The 17865-nt window shown below is 39.4% G+C and overlaps 1 protein-coding gene across 1 annotated transcript in view; it reads right to left on the bottom strand.

Annotated features, from left to right (window-relative positions):
- rin1b (Ras and Rab interactor 1b) overlaps positions 1–13671 on the bottom strand; it is a 43977-nt gene extending 30306 nt beyond the window's left edge. The window contains exon 1 of the mRNA XM_085266262.1: positions 13441–13671. The gene's annotated coding sequence lies outside the window, so the exon portion shown is untranslated. The remainder of the gene's footprint in view (positions 1–13440) is intronic.
- Between the last annotated feature and the right edge of the window lie 4194 nt (positions 13672–17865).

The following is a 17865-nucleotide window of genomic DNA, read 5'->3' as shown; positions in this document are numbered from 1 at the left end:
AAATGTAAACCCCAGCCAATAAACATGCAGTGATAGTAATGCTGAAAGCAGATAGCAGTGCCGTGCACTTTGCTCATTGTTACATCCTACATACGGTGTTTCCATCTGGAGTCTTTGATAAGCAGGCGCTGGAAATTCACATTTTAAAAAAAATCATCTTCTACAGATTTTACATTTGGCAGGGACATAACATTTCACGGATATACGCTGATGTTGCAGCTCTGAGAAATCCACAGGTTGCACAGATTTCTGCACATTTATAGCAGCTTACCATCGACAAATTAACATGACTAATAATAAGAATTAACAGGTTATTGTGCACATTTATTAATCACATACAGAAAATGTATTTTTCCCAAGTTCTGTTAAACAGAGCAAGGAACTTTTAACACAGCTTTTCCAAACATCCTAGTTTTATTATAGATACTTACATTACTTTACGTTCCCCATTTGACCTCCCTGATGCTGAAAGTCAGTTGTGCGTTGTTTTTGCTACAGCCTGCAGTCGTTTGTTGTAGTTTTCAGTAAGTATCACTTATGTCTCCTCAGCAATCCCAGGCCATTCTTGTTTCATGGGTTTTTCTTTCTGAAGCTTCACATATCCTTCTTTCATCATGATTCCTTCCATCTTGACAAGATTCCTGGTACCAGATCTTCTGAAGCATCCCCACAACATAATACTCCACCATGTTTCACTGTGGAGTTGTTTTCCTCTCTCTTCTTTCTCCAAACATAAGCAGCATCTCTGTGGCCAAAGAGACCTAGTTTTTGGGTCATCTGAAATCTTGTGCCACACTTCCAGTGTACATAATGTCTCCAGGTGGTCCTTTAATCAGACAGTAGTCAATCGTTTTCTTTCCAGAGTCTTTGAAATCTTTGTCTTCCCACCTCTGCCAGGTTTAAACTGTCTAAACTGACTTCTTTTGCTTTTGACATGATGCGTTTTCAAGAAATAGCTCAAACACATGCTGGAGTTTTTATACTGTGTGTTAAATAAAAGATAAGCCTTACTTTTAGTTTGATTTTACAAAGTTAAACCACATCATTGCACAGTAGAGGTTTGTGCTATGGCTCAATAAACTAGAGATGGACCGATCCGATATTACGTATCGGTATCGGTCCGATACTGACCTAAATTACTGGATCGGATATCGGAGAAAAATAAAAAATGTAATCCGATCCATTAAATATCACGAAAGCACCTCACAAAACTTGCAACACGCCGTAACTCGCCTCAGAACGTCGGAGCAGTATGCATCACGTGATAGAGCAGCTGTGGCATGCGGGACCTGTCGGTGGTCTGGATAGCATTTGGAGCTTCGCTAGCAACCTGGCATTTCATCTCCGACAAAGTTATCCCCGAGAGAAGTAAAGCAAGTGTGTAAGTCCATCTCTGAATGTTTGTAAAGCATTCCTGCGTTAAGCTTAACAAGCGACTGCCTCTCGCTCTCCGGCTGCTATTTCAATCATGAAACTGCTTAACGATCAGCTGATCAGCTTTTCTGTCGTGAGTCCGTGTCTCTTGTTTGTTTTTGGCCCACTTTGCGCCAGAAAGAGGAAACCAGCGGCTGAACAACAGCAGAACGTTTAAGCTTGATAAGCTGTTGTTACAATTTATTTAATATTACTTTCTACTCGAGGATCTTTTTCTATGTAGCTGACGCTGGTAACTGTGCAGGGGCGGATCTAGCAAAGTTTAGCCAGGGGGGCCGATAGGGCATTAACAGGGAAAAGGGGGCACAAAGACATACTTTTCTTTCTTATTCTCATTTAAAATGTCTAGCTTTTAATAAATAATTATCTGACACCCAAAGTTTTAATTTGATGTAAAATGAATAGAAGTCAATTACTGTATATAGTGACTATTAAGTCTAATATATATACCCTAGTAAGCTATAGTACATTTTCCTTTGGGAAGGTACCATCTGTGCAGTCTGCAATTTTGTTGAAGAAAGATGTTGAATCTATTTAATATTTCTTGAAAAATAATTGATTTCTGTGCATTTTTTTCACACTGCATCAAATTAAGGTTGATTACGTCGATTAAGCATCATGAGGTGGAGCGTGAGGGGTGGTTCCCTATTTTTTATTTATTTATTTTTGTTGTTGCTGGGAGTTGGAACCCTATTAGTTAGGTTGCTTAATATTTACGCTAAGTACTCTTTAAAATACCAGAATAGGGAGGATGGTGTAGGTCTAAGTTTATTAGATTGATCAGTATTGCTGAACTATGAAATATTTTTTTTGTATACAGGTATAACAGAATAGCTTTAGTGTAGTTGTTGTTTTAAACTTGAGTATGAACTTGCAGACTTGCAAAATGCAGCAAGATATTTTAAAAAACAGTTTTGTTGATTAAAAAACACTATATCGGATTCATATCGGTATCGGCAGATATCCAAATTTATGATATCGGTATCGGTATCGGACATAAAAAAAGTGGTATCGTGCCATCTCTACAATAAACCTCTCATTTTTTCTGTAATTGTGTAGAAAAAAATATTCATTCATTCTTTGAAATGCTTAAAGAAAAGTAGAATGTTTAGAAATACTATGTCGACCATCCCTTAACTGTTAAAAATGACTTTTGACAAAAACTTTAAAATTCATAGGCCTAATAGCTGTTCTCACCTGTATAGCATTCACTCCAGCAAGTCAGGCTCAAATGCACGCTCAGCAGATCAGCTGATCTCAGTGCTAACCCAAATCAGCTGTAGGTTCAGCTGATATGCATTGTGCAGTTGGCAAATGTAGCGTAGAACATGCTATTTGAGTCTTTTTAGCTCACATCAGTTGCTGCCTATTGCAAGCCTCTTTGCAACCCACTGTCACCACAACACATCTTCTCTTGTCATTTCAGACAATGTGTCTTGCTGCTGCAGCAGAAAAGTTTTTCCTACTCTGAAGAGGATGGTGGCAGGAAAAATGTGTACAGGCATTAATATATTGCGATGAATTTATATTTGTTATTTCTGATCAATATGGCGGCCACATTGCTGGATTTATGAACAGTGGCCAGTGGTCTATCTACTTGAATGTAACTACACACTGTTATATACACAGTATACGCCAGCTCTAACTTCATAATAGTTGAAGCCTTAACATGTCAAGCAGAGGTAGTTCTAAACTCAAACAGAAATCAGACTAACAACTGTGTACTTAAGGTTCAGCATAAATTCTTGCTTTGACGCCAGCCACTCTCTCATCAGTCTGTAAAATCTCTCATTTGCATAAGAGTGACCATGACAGTGGATAAGTATAGCCAGCAGCCCATCACTGCATGCGTAGGATGACTAATGGAACAACATAATTGCAGTGGGCTATAAGTATCCACAGGGGGCAACAGTGGGCACGGGGGCCTGCTGACTGATGACAGGTGTCCGTTTTGATGCCTGCTGCATAAGCGGCATAGCAAAGGCACTCAGGGCTAGTGACAAGGAAGTGAGAGCAGTGTTGTGTGTATGTGTGTGTGCATGACGAAGTAGTACAAAGGCATTAGTATGAGTCAGAAGCAACACTTGGGCTGTAGGAGAGAAGAAGGACTGTTAGCATAACTGTGAATTTTCATAATTTTAGAAGCATATCGGTTAACTGATGTGGTGATTCAGAAGGAGCATTATCACAAATAGTTCTGTCAGACCAGAGATGCGTGTCTGTGTGTGTGTGTAATGAGAGAAAAGCTAAATGTGATCCATTATGATGTCAAATCATTTAACTGTTCCATTTTTGCTCCATAGTGTGACACAGAGGTCAGCCTGCAACCTATAATCATTCAGCTTTTGTTAATGGCAGCTTTAGGTATATAATGCATGTTAAAATCTTATGATTATTTGAATTCAGGATAATTTGGCGTGAATAATTGCGTGTTTAGCACTGAAAAGAGCAAATATGAGGTGTGGAGACTGCAGTTATTATGAGGTGTAAATCTAATATAGGATATTTTTAGATTTGATACGGATCCCAAATTGGATAAGTATGCCCATTCAGACAGAGAAATAAAGTGAACCGTGATTTAAACATAAGAAATGAAAAAAATAATCCACAGTATTGAAGTCCTCCTATTAAAACTATCTATAAAAGCACATTTAGACTGAAAAAACATTAGGAGTATAATTATAGTACAAATTTACTGCAGTCATTAACCCTGAAAAAGAAAAAACTCTGAAAAGCACGTACTGAATACGAAACAGCAGCTTGCTGATGAACATCTTGCGCGGGTTAGCAGCTAAAGATACAGATATTTTCTCAGGAGTGACTAAGGCTACGTTCACACTGCAGGTCTTAATGCTCAATTCCGATTTTTTGATCAAATCCGATTTTTTTGTCTGCTCGTTCACACTACAAATAAAATGCGACAGCAAACGCTCTCTAGTGTGAACGCTCAAAGCGGCCCGCATGCGCAAAAGAAGATGTCACACACAACGCGCTCTGTTTAGACCCAGAGCAACAGTATTGTTTGACTGATGGCCCTTAATATAAAGACTTCGGACTTCACGTTTCCCAATTTTTGCTTTAAGTTGTTTTGTTATTTACATAATAATGTAAATTTACATAATACTTTACATAATATTTACATAATAATGTAAATAACCTAATAATGATCCTTATTGCTGTTTAAGAGAGGAGCGGTGCTTCAAAGGATAGCTGCAGATTTCTGTCAGAATCTGCAGATTAAACAGTACAAATAAAATGTTTACGTTGTCTTCCCAACAGTTTCACTGACATCTACGCTGGATGGCCAGGAAGCGTTCGCGATGTCGTATCGGGTGCTTCTCCGGCGCTGATAATTGGCTTCAGTCTTGTGTCGGTGACGTAAAAGACGGATTTAATGCGACATGACCGTTCAAACAGCAGTCGCTTTCTAAAACATCGGATATGTATCGGATTCAGTACCACATACGAAAGTGACCCAGATCGGATTTGAAAATATCGGATTTGCGCCGTTCACACTGTCATAGCATGATCAGATATGGGTCGCATAGGGTCAAAAAAATCGGATTTGATGCGCTTTCGCCTGCAGTGTGAACGTAGCCTAAAAGCAGAGCTGAAAGTATGTGAATGTTAGCGCTAAATTCAGCAGGTGAACAGAAACACCAGCTGAATGATAGAGCTGCCTGTTGAATGGAATGATGGACGTGTTAGCTAAACTATTAGCTATCCAGTCGTTAAGTCTGACGTCACTAGCCGTGTCTGGGCCTAAACTCTGCTGCAGGTCCATATATCAAACGATCACTATGGCATTACTGAGAGTTAAAAAACTGTCTAAAGTCTTTCATCTTTAATAAAATGATCAGCGTTCTGCTCTACCAGGTGTAACAATTGAGTTTAACATCCAGGCATCCATGAAAACGGAATTTATGACATTTAACGGGAAGTTAGCAGGAAGTTAGCTCGCTAGCTTTTATCTAAATACAATATAGCATGTCCTGACTGTGGGGTTTTGGAAACAAATTAAAACGTACAGCTCTGTTATCACTTCCAACATAAATGAAGACAGAAAACTAAACAGCAGTGACGTTTGTAGGGTTACTGAAGTTGGGCTAGCTGGTATATAATGATGTGCTACGTGACCGCTAGCGACACAGCTATGTTAGCATAATATAAACAAGCTAACTTTTTTTCCACTCGATAAAAGTTAACGTGAGTGTTCTCGGTGGTCAGGAACAAATGTAATCGCATGGCAGGATGCTGTAAAAGGACCAAACTTCAGCCAGGAGAACAACTGAGATAATCCATCCACAATACGAGGTTAGTCATTCATATACTGCTGCATGGGCTGGGCTGTTACATCCTGAGGTTTTAAAAACTGAGCTTAAATAAATGATTAGCGGTAATAATAGCCGAGGGAGGTCAACAGTGATCACTGACTGTTTTAGGAGCTTTTTGAGATTAAATAGAAGAAAATACAAAACATTAAACATGTTAACAACACAAAAGCCAGACTAGACACGCAGACTACTTTAGACCCGGAAGTAGGATTCGTCACGTCATCACTTAACAACCGGATAGTAACTCGCACAGTAGTGCCAAGCAGCAGCTGCTGGGGCAGAAAAATAAAGCCAGTGTGGACATGCCAAAACTTGAGTTCACTTTGAGAGCAAATGTTTCCCTCTATATCAACTGTACAAGGAGTCATGTTTGTTTGAAAGGCTGAAAGTTATCATTATTAGAGAGGTGGAGGCTAACACAGGGGGCTGTCATGCTAGCTCTCTGCTAGGCTCTCACCTATGTTATTTTAAGTCGGTGAAATTCACATATTTTTGGTGTTGGTGCCTTTAAGAATATTCCCATTACATTTTTCAGTAACACGTTTTCAATTCAATAATCACATTACAGTTAGATTTACTCATTACTGCATTTTCACAGACAGCATATGTGCTCATTAGGATAACCGTTTGTGTTGGTGTGCGGGATAGTGGCCCCAGGTTTATATTGTTAACTGGTTTTTATGTGATGACGCATTTAAGCCATGTTACAGAGTAACGTGAAAACTAATTAGCAAGTAATGTAACAAATTACTTTTTTTCTGTGGAATAGTTAAGTAATGTACTGCATTACTTTCAAGAAAAGCAGTGACTAATGTGAAATACATAACCTTTACTGAATAACAACCCCAACACTGCTTGCTAATAAGGGAGCAGCTGAAAGACAACATAGCACTAATTAGCAGCTGTGTCGGTGGGTACACACATGGGATAAAGTGGGCCAGTGTTCCAGCACCTTCAGCTAATGAGTATTTAAATCTTACAGTTTACGATACAAAAATACTTTCAAGTAAGCATTTTTGTTCTGTGCAGTTTGACACAATGTGTCTACTAGCTAAAGGTACAGATACTGTATTTCACAGGAACAGAAAAACAGAAACAACATGTTAATGTGTAAAACTGTCGGAGGTGGAAAAAGATGTGGAAGTGTGGGAGAAGAGGACAGGAAAGTAAGAAGAAACATTTAAATAGGAAATTTAAAGCTTACATAATGTGATGTGCTGCTGGAGTTGAGTTTTTTTCATATTGTATACAATATTGTGGTACATTTTATAGTGATTGATGTTAAACGGCTGCAGGGCAGGTTGTGGTATCCTTGGTAACTGGCAGGTTAGTTCCTGGCTACTATAAGAGACATTGAAAGAAACAGAAACGGCACTAAAATAATTTGGAATAAAATTTTGTGTGAGAATTTTGCAACAGGAGGGATGCCTTGAAAGTTCAAATAATTAAAACCACTACAAGCATGTAGTACACAATGGTACTATATGTGTATTCTGGCCACAAATAAAGAACAAAAACGACCAAACAATAAAGTACATCCGTTTCCCAGGTGACCAATCTATTTTGCATGTGTCACCAGAGGGCACCAAAGGCCCATAGAAAGCATTTTCTAAATACAAATAAACTTTAACCTAAAGTAATCCTAAATGTTTATTTCGTAACTACAATATTCTAATATGTTATTTGAATGCTTGTGCACATGTAAACAGTATTTATAGACTATTTACATATAAATAATATAAATGTTCTTCAGAAATGTGCACATTAATTTGACTGACCAAGCGGTGGTTAGCATACCACCCAGACTAGCAAGTTTAGACATTAGCAATTTAAGAAAAAATATACACAACAAATAAAGCTATTGATATCTAGTACTCTCTAATATTGATTATAAATAACAAATGAATAAACTTACGTGAGTGCATTTACGCATCCTCAGAACAGACTTTAGCTACTGTCAATCCACTAAGTGTTGACCACGCTGCATAATGCTGTAGAAGAACAGCTATTGGCCAATAAACCCAAGAAGGACCAATCAAAGAGCTCAAAACTAAACCAATAAAATCGAACCTTTACTGAAAGCATTTTTATCAGTAGCGGTTAAGCTTAAAGAGGAAAAACCTCCTAAAGTCTTATTTGTGGTAAAAGTAAGCAAACTTTTAAAAGATGTTTTTAATCAGATATGAGTGAATCTGTGCATTTTTTAATATCCTGGTTTAAATTTAAAGTTTAATTTAATAATACTTTAAAATTTGTTTTAAATTTGTTTAAAAGTAACAGGACCTGCTTCCAGAAGAACTTTGGTAGGAGTCATCAATGTGAATTTTAGCTGATATTTCACCCTTTTGCTGTCTTTTTAATAGTTAGGATTTGGAAAGCATTCATGATGCCTCATATAACATCTACTCATATAGTGTAGGATGCAGCTGGGTGAATCCAGGAAGAGGAGGAAACCTCAGAGCCAGCAGTCAGCTGACTTCAGCTGGTCCACAAAGAAAACGTGCTGGAGCCCACATTAGACATGTATGCTGCTTTTTTCTGAGTGACTCATGAGCTATCCATGCACCTTGCTAACTAAGCTTGATAGTATTAGCAGGTAAATTCATATTCAAACCACTCATCCAAATATGTGACGCAGCACGGGAAAAGCCAGTCAGAGATGCCAACCAACAATCCTGGCTGTGCACAAAAACAAACAAAACACAAAAGAAAAAAATCACGAACAAGGAGACATTCCAATATTTCTGTTTGCTATCTTAACTTCAGTGTCTGCAAATATGTCTCAAAACTGTCAGAATTTTTGTAAAATGTAAAAAAAAAAAGTAAAAAAAAATAAAATTCTGTCTTCAGAATGTTAGCTTCTAGTCCCCCAGAAAACGTATTTTTCTTCACAAGGCAGTAGGTGGCGTCACAGTGGCCTCATCTATTTTTAAATACAGTCTGTGGTCCCACAACAAAACAAAGTAAGTGGTCGTCATCAGCTTTGAGAAAGTCTAAAAATGTGGACTATTTGTGAGCAGTGACTATTATTATTTATATACAAATAATCAGTGGATAAAGTTTTGACTGAGGTTTTAATTTACTGCAAATCTTATTTACTGTGTCTTTTTCCCACCGTGTTTTGGAGCTTATCTGGAAAGCCTGTACTCGATTTGGAGTGCCAAAGTTGTCCATCTGAACAGGTCACTGAATCTTGCATTTTCCTCATAATAAGAGCTGGAAAAGTTGCCAAGATAACAGCCCGGCCACATTCACTTGTCTCCCACGAAAACTGGAAACCAACTTTCTTCAAGATGCTGTCACTTTGCCGTTGTCACTTCTCAAAAACACATAACAACTGGAATCTCACCACGCGACTGCCAGATTTTCTCACACCGCTTTCAGCAAAAACAAGTTGAAACACCTCTCCTCTCCTTCTTAATCTCTCTTTATCCCGACTGCGGTTAAAGCTGTGATCCAAAATGTGCTTGGAAACAATAGGATCCATACCCTTAACAAAAGTCTTTTCAGCATCGCAGTTCCTCCTTTTTTCTGGTGTTGCTTGACCTCTGCATGACTGCGTGATTCACAGTGTAACTAATGACGCATGAGGAGCTCTTCATACAAAATGGTATTTTTGTAAAGGACTGTTAGGTAATGTCAGAGGTTTTTCCATAAGCGGGAGTGAATAATATCTCTAAAAGTTGAGTTTTGTCAGGGGTCTTTGGAGAAGATATTGATTGAGTAGATATAGCATCTCGTAGACTTTGTGCTAATATCAGTTTTAGCAGCTTTTTAAGACTTTGATTAGGAACTTTAAAGTTTAGTTTTATTCTATCAAACACTTTCCTCCAAAGAAACCTCAAACTAGACGATCATGTTAGAGTTAGGACTAAAAATGTTTCCTAAACTACTAGTTTGCTGATAAGACTTTAGTGCGTGTATATGCGTCCATACATTTGGTTAGTATTTAAATTCCCCGGCTTTCCTGCGATATCTACCGTGGATTTAATCTCACGAGCGCGGACTTGACAACGACAAAGAGGGATCACTTTCATCTTTCATTTTCAGATTGTGTTAGAGTGACCACAAGAGGACAAAAGCCTGCATTAATACTGTAATCTCTCTGAAGAAGCCAGGGAAGGAGGACGACAAACCAGATCTGTTGGTTTTCAAGTTCTGCTCTATTAAACAACCCCTACTGATTTTTTTTAAAGTGCTGTCACAATAAACGTAAAAATAAAACAGTCAACTATATGTTTTTTGACATATTTAAGGAGTCAGATTTAGCAAACTCGCCGTCTTTAATCCGTAAACCAAATTCAAATCTTTTACTTTGTGATGTTTTGTTGAGTCAGTGTACGTAAGCCGTAAACCTCTCGTTTTGAACATCTACCTTGGAGCATTTATCCACCAGACGTGCTCAAACATGAGGGAAAAAGCTGTCAGGTTGCCTAAGAAACACACCTATATTAGGACTATAACAACACACTTCCTAATTTAATTACACTGCATGAAACAGTAACCAAACGATATCCTCCAAATCCTGCTGTTTTACATCCACTCCATAAGTGCTGTGGTGCATGCGGTACCCTAACAGTGAGGAGACAGGGTGGGATCTGTGGTCTTAACCAGGAGGTAATGAATATGAGGCAGTGCAGAGCTTCTGATCACATCATGTCTTATCGATTTTGGAGTATTTGTACTTCGAACGCAGAGTGTTGTTTTTCAGAGCTCCATCTGTCAATAACTTGTTGAGTTGGAACTGATTAATTTCAACCTTAAAACCAATAGAGGTGGTAATTTGGGGATATATCTTTTATCATACAAAAGGCACTCTGTAATTTGTGACGTGTCCGTGACCTTTTACTTGTTAATACTACATATTAGCTTGCGAGTTAGAGGAGTGCACGTGTGCAGTACGACAAAAGTGATCACTTCTGTGATGGTTTCTTTCAAGTGGTTATGTAGGTGTGTTATTTTCTGCTGCCTCTTTAGATGCAGGCGAAGCTTTACCATAACATTACGAATGCAGCAATCATTCTTAACTGATAAAGACGACATCTGGGGACCTCCCCTCTACCCTTAATGAGAAGTACTGACACCGATAAAGATCAATGACATCATTAAAGACGTGTTTCGACCACCGGTAGACCACTCTCACTTGAAGTTTGTTTCTGCCGCTGACAAACTAAAACACTTTTTGGGATCTGTAAGTCATAATTTAAGGTTATTATCTAATTTCAAGTTTTTTACTCAGACGTTTTGCGTTAGCAAGTCAAAGTTTTGAGATAATACCTGGAAATTGGGACTCAAGCTTCTGAGAAGATCCGTTGAAACTTCGAGCTTATGGATGCAAAAAAAGAGTTTTTTTGTAGAAATGATTGGCACTAATTATTAAGAAGAGATTGGAAGCTGTGTTCTTGTTTGTGTGTCTGTTTATTGTTATTGTGGTTAATATGAAGCTATAAACAGAGAGCTATACCAGCAACCATACCAGGGAGATATTATCATAAACATCTGCTGTTTCCATACCAAAATGATCATAGTTGTGCTTTAAGTTCTCTCTGTTAAGACCTGAGAGTGTTGGGGTGGCGACCTATTCATGGTGATACCTCACCTCTCCAATAAAAACAACAGCTCCAGCAGCACCGTCACGACCGTGGTTGGATAAGAAGGAGTATGTATTTTCCCCATTTTGCATATATTTACAAAAAATGCTATTTTTTTACTCGTATCACATTGTATGAAGCATTGGTAGCTACTGACAATTTGTTTTCCTGTAAAGTGCTGCCCTGCCCTACTGTGCATTTAAATTAATCTGACTTAAGCTGACTGGAGAAGGCGTTCGCATTGGAAAGCGAGCGTCTTACATCCTAAGTTAGTGCAGCTTAACTTGATTATACTGCTGGGACACACTGATGGGAAATGGTTGTTATCTAAAAAAAACAAAAAACTAATTACATCTTTAATAAAGTTTTGATTCGGTGCCCAAAATAGCCTCTAACTGAAGAGTAAGAAACTGCTCTCAGTGGAGAAACTGTCTCCTGTGCCAGCAATCCTTATATATCTGCCAGACTTTTCAAAATGGTGGACGTTTGCTTTAGGAGTGAGCACTTTTTTTCTGTTTTTTCTCTCTTGTGTTTCAAGGTGATGCCACAATTTCTTAGCAGTGAAGAGGGGAAGCCTGCCATGTACATGAGTCAGGTTACTGTGTCTGTCTGCGCACCGTTTCCAGCACAGAGGACAGGCTGCTCAGCAAAGGACTGAACTCTGTCCAACAGCTCTGAGCGTCATGCCTGGGCACTCTGCGATCGCACTCCTCCTACACAACACAGGGCAGAAAGCAGCCCCCCTCCCCCTACACACACATAAATATATACGCACACATTTGGTCAAAATCAACATGTCAGTCCACCATTCAGCAATCACAGACTTCTTGTAGGTAGGACGGCATAATCACAGCAACGACTCGCAAAGCAATCAGTAATGCTCGTGGCCTCATCTGCATCTGCATTTAAAAGAAGGGTGGGGGGTCTTAAAAAATAAATAAATAAAAACTATATATTTTTTAAAAAAAAAACAGCAGTCATGTAAAGTCACAAAACGCCACTTACAGTAATGCGCCTCTCAGAATTAACGAGCAAAACAACAGCGAGGAAGTGGGAACATCACATCTACTCCTACGCAGGCAGGATGGCACTTCAGTTTTAAAGTTATGTAACAGTCCATTGGTGTGAGATTACATTCACTTTGCCCTCTGAGGGGAGACAGGAGATCAAGATACTTCAAAAATAAAAGTCTGAGTGGCTAATTGAACACTGGCATGCCTCGTGAAGGTGCAGTTCAACCAAAAAAAAGAAAGAAAAGAAAAGAAAGCCAGGCGGATGGATGGGTGGATGGATGGTCATTAGTTCACCTCCAAAACCTGCAGAGATGAAAATTTGCATTACTTCTCGTGGGTGGCTGGTTTGATTAGGTGCTGGAGGAAATCTGGGGGAAAAAACGCCCTGAACTTCTGCTTGTCTGAGGTAATATGGTAATTTGAAATCTTCAGGCTGTACACAGACAAATCTGCAGCACAACCACTGAGAGACAGAAGGAAAAACCATCAGTAAAGTTGAAGGAGGAACAGCCCAAGTACACAGTGCAGACCTGTGGCTGAGAATAATGAATACCTACACCCAAACTGTTATTATCATGTAAAAAACATCCATATTAATTTCATGAAACCTCCACTTTGAGCTTTGGGTCGTGCGTCAGCCTCACTCCCACCCGCCCCCCTGCACCAACGCTTTCCGACCGTCCTAATCGCTAATTGATTAATTGGCACATACTTTAATGTCGAGGGGACGCACACGCGTGAATCACCGAGCTGCATTGTTTACCGAGACGTCCCCTGCTGACCGGAAACTACGTTAAACAACAAACGCCGACGCGCTTTGAACTTGAGAAGAGAAAGGGGACCTTCAAAAGGGAGGAGAAAATATTAATACAGCTACTGGAGCCTGGAGCTGTGCTGCATGTGCCAACTCTCCAGGAACTACCTCTTCCTTTTTTTTTCCAACTTCGCGCAGGCTTATTTTTATTTATTTATTTTTATGCATCTTCACAGCCAGTCACACCTGTCTCCCTTTTTCTTTTTTCTTTTTAACGCAAATTTCGATTCCAAAAAAAACAAAAACAAACTTACCTTCTATCTGAAGGTGGGAACAGGTGCTGCGGGGCGCTGTGCGCAGTCTGCTGTCTTAATTAAGCGTCCGCGAGAGTTTAATGGTTATGTACGAAGAGGGTGCCGAGCCTCCGAGTCCGAGCACCATGCTGTGGGAACACGGGCTTGTCAAGAAAATGCGCACAACACCGGCGACAAGGCGGAGGAGCGCATTTTTAATTCTGTCTGAGCATCTGAAGTGATACACAGTCACAGCAGAGACACACTGTGTGCCCCCCTCCCGCCTCCCTGACTCTGACACTCACTCACTCACACCAATCCAAATCACACCATGCCAGGGAAAATATTCTGCTTGTAAATCCACTTTTTTTTTTCCTTTTTTTTTTTTTTTTGACATAGTGGACACGATATTTAATAGAGGGCGTTTCCCGTGTAATAATGCAGGAGCCTCACAAAACTTTAAGCCTTTTGTAATGTTCTCATGAGGTTGATGGACTCCAAGAAGGAGACAGCACCAGTGCAAACTATAAAAGACGAAATCATTTGTCTTTTAGGGGACACAAGGCACGTTTTTAAATCTGTGATATAACCAAGAAAATAGCGTAAAAATATTATAAACAGACTTTTTACTGCAGAAAGGCAGCGAATCGTCCCACTTCTGTTCCCCTAATGAAGCCCTTGAGTATATAACGCGCTGTTCAGGTGGAAGAGAAAGCGCACAAAGGTCCTGAAAATGCTAATTGAAACAATTTGCATTTTCCCACAGAGACTAAACGATCAGAAATAACACCGCTCTTTATAAAACTGCGTGTGTGTGACCATGGGAGAAGCTGTGAGAAGCGTCACATAACCGGAACTGGACTTTTACGCACTGTGCGCTTTTTTGTGAGAGCTATTTCTGGACTGCTGCATCAATCTTTTTTTCTTTTTTTTCTTCTTACAGGTGAAGGTGTGTGGTTCTGCTAATGGCCGCCAGGTGACGCCAGAGTCCGCGCTTTATGTCGCCGACATGACCAAAAAGCTCCAGAAGTTTTCTGAAACAGGTGAACATTTGGTTCTGGTTCTTTATGTGTGACTTTGAACAACATTTACCTTCCTCTGTATCTAATGAATGATGTAATATTTTACATATGTGAAGCAATAAAATAATAATAATAATAAACATGTTTAACTTACTAAACTGACATTTGACAACTTGAACTGTGTTTAAACTGAATGTAGAACTTATATCACATCACTAACTAACTATAACTGTGTCTTTATGTGGCCATAGGAAACTAACTAACTATCTGGATACCTATAACTACCTAACTATAAGAACTATTACTTGATATGCTCAGTATGTGGATTGGGGGGGTGACAAAGCATCTGGCATGTTGCCAGATTTTCCCTGTTGTAATACAATAAAGCATTAGCCTACATTATTTTGACATTGATAATAAACCAGGCAAAAAAAAAAAAAATGGAAAGAGCTTGATTAAATGCTAATAAAATTTTAGTAAGTCACCAGTCTGACACAGGGTTAATGGAAAGAGACATGTCAGGCAACCACACAGGATCACGTCTACACCTACGACCACTTTAGAATCACCTATTAACCTAACAAGCAAAGTGGACTGTGGGAGGAAGCAGGGGTGCCCAGAGGAAGCCCACACAGGGACAGGGATAACAAGCAAAGTCCACACAGGCAGACCTGGGTCGAACAGAAGGTTTCAACCACATACCGTCCTGTGGCGAGGCAAGGTGGCTAACCATTGCACCATTGTGCCACAAAACTCTTGTCCTGAATTTTAATTATATATGCTTTGATACTGTTGGTCATATACGCTTTTTTTAAGCCCAATTTTTATTTTGTTTACATATGCTGTACCATCCATCCATCCATTCATTATCTTTAGCTTATCCTTATCAGGGTCCCAGGAGAGGGGAAGCAGCTACCATAGTGCAAGAGGCGGGGTACACCCCTGACAGTTTGTCAGTCTAAGGCAGGGCTAACACAGACAAAACAACCACTCACACCTATGGGTAATTTAGAATCACTAATGAAACTACCTGCACTAACTGACATTGTGTTGATGTAGCATTGGCATATTAACACACAATGCTACAATCCTCCCAGGAGTAGATGTCACAGCAAATTCACCCCAACGTCAGACCGTGTAAAAAAAACTCTCCATCACAGAGTCAACAGGCCTCAGTTATCTATAAAAGTCATGACAGTACAGATGTTTGTTTCACACCACTAAATTTAGAGGAAACCAAACACCTCATATCAGCTGTAGGCACAATGTTGGAGAGGTGATGTTTTGGGCTTGTTTTGCAGCCACAGGACCTGGACATCACCCACTAACAGAGTCAGCCACGAACTCCTCTGTATACCAAAATATTCTAGAGTCAAATGTGAGGTCATCAGTCTGACAGCTAAAGAGCTGCTACTGCTACGCTTGGCTGAAACTGGGTCATGCAACAGGACGATGACCCCAAACACAGTCGAGGTCCAGACTGCTGTGGTGGGACCTTAGAGCTGTGCATGAATGAATCACTGCAAACGTCAATACAACGAAAGCACACTGTAAAAAAGACTGGGCCAAAATCCCAGCACAACAATGTGAGAGACTCATAAAGGCATGCAGGAAATTATTATGTCAGGTTATTGCTGCTAAATGAGGTTCTACAAGCTACTAAATCACAAGGTGTACTCATTTTTTCACATGTCTGTAGTTGCTTCAGTCCCTTCTGTTATCCACGTAAACTCTCACGTTGTTATGGAACAAAGCCATGATTAATGTTATGACTTATATCTTTGCTTTCACTGCCAGATTTGCAGACATAATAAGCTGCTGTGAACAAACTTCCTGTGGGTGCAGAACACGCTGCTTATATGAAATAGAACTGGACCTCAGTTTTGCTCATGTGGTTAATGAGAGGCTGATTTATTAGAATAGGGAGTCGAGATTCAATGGTCATGTCGCTGAGATGTTTGTCTGTCCACGTATTTCTCTGCGGTGCTTCAGGAGCAGGTCAGCTCTAGGTGTTTTTACCCTAACCTCATGCCTCTCTCTATATTGTTTCTCAGATCAGCTCTAACATGATAATGTGCCTGCCTGCCCACACTCCTCATTATTTATCCTTCTGAATGCTTGGTTTGCTGGTGCTCTGCCAGCTCCAGATGTTATTTGAAGTCTGGCATCACATCATTATTCTCTGGGCCTCTGCCATGCGTCCTGTGTTCACATTCATTCCTCTGCACACTCTTTAGTCTATTTAGGATTGTTTTCTTGTTTCTTGCAGTCGGACTTGTTTTCTTGTCATTTTCATGCCTCCCTGGACCCGTCCTTGACGAGTGTAACTGTGAAGCTCAGCCATTTTTAAAATGATGACAATGACATTTACAAAATGATGTCTGGCATGTGGGACTTTCTTCTTCTTCTGCTACTCTTTATTTGGCCTAAAAAGAACATTGTTTTAGTATAGGTGCATTTTAATACTGTCATTCAGGGCTATTGGAAAGATTTTAGCAATACTGGCTTTATTTTTTTTTAATTGCTTACCTTTTTATTTAATGCATTTATTTATTCACAATTGATTTTATGCAAGTGGAAGCAGTTCTCTTGGGAAGATTTCTGCTGATATCAGCCGATGCATATTCTGTCAGCTCCATGTGCCAAACTTAACTCTGAATAACTGCATCATTGTCGGTTTTCCTCGAAATAGCACCAGTGTTACATAAATGTGGCCGGAAAACTTTCCAAGAAGTGACTGACCCATGAAATGAAGTGTGAGACGCTGATAAAATGGGCTGTGAGATGCAGTTCAGAGATCAAGCAGAAGCTACTGAGTGGACCATGTGTTTGAGTTATTTCCTCACACATGCAGAATTACTGGAGCAGTACTTTCCTTCAAAGGCTCAGCTGTGCTGCCAGGAATAAAGCCCCGGTGGAGAAATACTGAATTCTATATTTTCTCATTTGGTCTCTGTAGAAACTGCAGCGAGAGCTTTGTCTGCATCGCCGGCAATTAGAGCTGGGCGATATGAGATTTTTTCATATCACGATATGTTTTTTTCATTTCAGGCGATAACGATATCTATCACGATATAAGCCAAATAACTATATTTGTAAGATTTAAATGTGCCGTTGCTCACAAGTAAAATGTGAAATAATCAGCAGCTTGTTTTTATTTAAATATTTATTTCCCATAATAAGTTCAACAGGGTAGATGTACTTAAGGAACATGAGACTTTTTCAGATAAATAAAGGCAAATATTGCAAACTACACAAAAGGCAGCCGCTAAAGCGTTTAAGTTTCAAAATAGAACAAACGAAACAGACTAAATTGTCAATTCCACTTAGAAACAAAATATTAATTCTAAAAATAAATCTTTGTTTTACAGAAGAACAGACAAAACTGACTAACTTTTGTCAATATCAAATAAACTGAGCACTA

This window comes from Mchenga conophoros, linkage group LG3, assembly GCF_057382185.1.
Source record: "Mchenga conophoros isolate Kocher_MC1m ecotype Shallow Benthic linkage group LG3, M_conophoros_male_GT1.1, whole genome shotgun sequence".
Lineage (NCBI taxonomy): Eukaryota > Metazoa > Chordata > Actinopteri > Cichliformes > Cichlidae > Mchenga > Mchenga conophoros.
This window is presented reverse-complemented; position numbering and strand designations above follow the sequence as displayed.